At 44.7% G+C, this 3,035-nt stretch overlaps 1 non-coding gene across 1 annotated transcript; it reads right to left on the reverse strand.

Annotated features, from left to right (window-relative positions):
• Nucleotides 1-260: 260 nt before the first annotated feature.
• Nucleotides 261-332, reverse strand: TRNAM-CAU (transfer RNA methionine (anticodon CAU)). The gene has a single exon. It is a non-coding gene; the product is annotated as a tRNA-Met (tRNA).
• Between the last annotated feature and the right edge of the window lie 2,703 nt (nucleotides 333-3,035).

Consider the following 3,035-nt stretch of genomic DNA (forward strand, 5'->3'; position numbering starts at 1 on the left):
GAAAAGGGCCCTTTCTTTGAAGCTAGGGACTTGAACAAATAGAGGCAGAACCACACCAAAAGGTGACTAAGAAAGAGAATTGCATCCTATTACTGTACACGTTGATGATCTTGTATACTAACCGAGACTCCATCCGCACTCGCCCGAGAAAACACGTACGTCCTCCCTGTAATTGTCTTGTCTTTGTTATGGTTTCAGGGCCTACGACGAGCTAGGAGCGAATTCTTCTATCTAAATGCCAGTCAACTTCTTTTCTCCTTAGGTGGGGGCAGGATTCGAACCTGCAATCTTCAGGTCATGAGCCTGATGAGTTAACCATTACTCTACCCCCCTTCTCTTTCTTGAAACTGAAAAGATATAGATTCTATCAATTTCCACACTTTGAACCTGCATCCCCATTTCCTCGATGCGAACCATAGACGGAAATCCAAAGCTTGAACAGAGAATCTAAAGGCTTAACCGCTACGGAAATCATTACACAAGCACAACAGCATTAACCCTTAGCCGAGGCGAGAGACCTCTAAGCTCATACACTCGCTCTCCTAGACGTACCATTCGTATTACGTGCTAGACGGATTAGGGATTCACAAACATAGGTAATAGCCGCCTACATGGAAGGCTTGGAACCGCATTCACATAGAGAGAAAAAGACTGAAACCATAAAGAATGACTAAACAGAATGGAAAGAATCCAACCGGACCAATGACTAGGGGAATGAAAGGCAAGCCTGCTTGTTCCGACTGACTTTTGAAAGAGACAGAGAGAGCGAGTCCACGATAAGTATAGTCCTGACCCAAGAAGAGATAGCGAGAGAGGTAGTAAAAGAAAGTAGGAGAGGCTGACCTCCCAAGTTGATGAGTTTTAGATAGATTGTTGATCCTCATTCGATAGAGCAATCCCAGATTCTCAATGAAAGGGCTTCGACTTTGACTTGCTTGAGGAATGGGAGTAGGCAGTGAAGCTTAACGAAGGGGCGTAGCGAAAGGAATTCGCTAGTTTTTTTTGGGCGGATAGGGAATGCAGGGACTCATTATAGATAGCGCTAGGTGTGTTAACTTACTTAAGACTGTCACATGAAAGAGGCTAAAGAATCTCATCACAATCAGTAAGACCCTAAAGAAAGAAGAGAAAAGAGCCTGAAGGAGCTGATGCTTACCTCAAATTCAAATGCCGTTGACGTTGATGAAGGAAAAGCGAAAGCCCAGAAGACCGTCTTCAATAGCTGAGGATTATGATTCACTCCCTCACAGAGAAGGAGATAGCATCAAATGAAAATCGATTAAGCCTCCCAATAGTTTCGCTATAGCGACTACGTACCTTCTCTTCCCTTTAAGTTGCGTGAACTCTTATGATCTTTTTTATGGTCATGCCGGCGATGATAGGTGGGTTTGGTAATTGGTTTGTGCCGAATCCGTACCTCGCTTTCTTTTCATTCATTGATTGATTCAAGGTACTTCAAATCTGATCGGACACGTTTCATAAACAGCGGTCATCAACGGGACTGACTGACTCCAACACCGGCCGGCTTCCTTGAAGCCTTGAGACAAAAAGTGTTCGTGATGGCGGAACAGAAAAGTTCTAAGTTATGTAACCGAAAGTAATGATCGATCAAGCGAGAAGCCTTCTTAAGCAAGAGCTCCTGGCTATTGCCTGGATCTGGTTTTAGTCTTTCTAATCTATCGAAAGAATTCATACGGCGAGGTTCTATTTGCCTGTTCATCGGCCCACTCTTACTTCATTCAGAATAGGGGAGCAGATGCCTACTTCCTCGTCGTGGAGCAGAACAGGTGAAAGCAACCGATGTGATCTTTGGTCAATTCACGAATCGATCGGGCGGAAGTCAAATCACCTTGATACTGAACCGGATCAACCCCTTCTGCTAAAAGAGAGCGGTAGGTCGGGCCTTGCTCTATAGGTCATTCGGCTGTATAGTTTTTTCCATTTTTTGGCGTAACCTTGTTCCCCAATATCACTTCAAGAAGGGATGTGGGTGCTGGGAGTTTTGTTTCCTTGTCGTAGGAAGTTTCTTATTCGTCTTTCATTTCTTCCTGTGAGAAAGATCCTATGAGAGACCTCCTTTTATAAGAGGATAGTTATGGGGTGTAGGTCTTGTCAGAGCCTTCTCGTCATATTAGCTATTTCAATCGGGAAAGAACCGGTCTGCTTACTGCTATCCCCTCTCGTCCGCTCTGGTCTATTAGCTCTTCTGCTCCGGCCAAAGGCAACTGTTCTCCTTCGGCCACTAGTTTTGAGTATGTATGGAATAGAATAGGAAAGCGGCGGTCTTTTTTCACTCCAGTTAGCTCGTCTCATATTCGGAACCGGAAAGCAGGAAAGAAAGCCGGAATAAGAGTCTTGGCTGTCGTCTTTCCTTTCCTGGCTTTGCGATCGACTATGATTCTGTCGTTCTCTTATAGGTTTCACTTCATTTTTGAATATTACACGGTTTTTGGTTAGAATAAGTAAAGGTTTTTCCTTCCCCTTTCCCTACCGACGAGGCGTTAAGACGAGGAGGGGTTGATTGAAGTACCAATGAACAAAGGTTCGAGCGGTTTATAGAGAAAGGTTGTGCAAAATATCTTAATTGAAATTGGAGGAGCGAACCGAGATTTGGAGGATAGACAAACGGACAAGAAGAACCTCTATTTCGAAAGAAAGGTGGTGTAAAATCTTAAGTGCTTTCAGTCAAGTCAGCTTTGAAAGCTGGTAGTTTCGGGAGTCTTTTATTCAAACTGCTTCATCCCTCTCCGGCTGTGTTGGTTCTACGCCCACTCATCCTTTCCCTTGCATACCTGTCTACATCGGCGAAACTCTAGTACGTACCTCTTTCGATAAGGGAATGATTCTATTTCCGGGTGAGTCTTCCTTTCATTGCTTGCTTGGTGCACACTGCCTTTTCCTCATAGTGGCTTCCCCGGGGAGAGTCACTTGGGAAAGAGATCGAACGAGAAGCTTTGGTAGTTTGGTAGCCGGGCCACGTAGCGAAGATAGACCCATGAGCCCTAAAGAGAGAGTGTTTTTCCCGATGTGAAGGG

Source organism: Coffea arabica, unplaced genomic scaffold (genome assembly GCF_036785885.1).
Source record: "Coffea arabica cultivar ET-39 unplaced genomic scaffold, Coffea Arabica ET-39 HiFi ptg000050l, whole genome shotgun sequence".
NCBI lineage: Eukaryota > Viridiplantae > Streptophyta > Magnoliopsida > Gentianales > Rubiaceae > Coffea > Coffea arabica.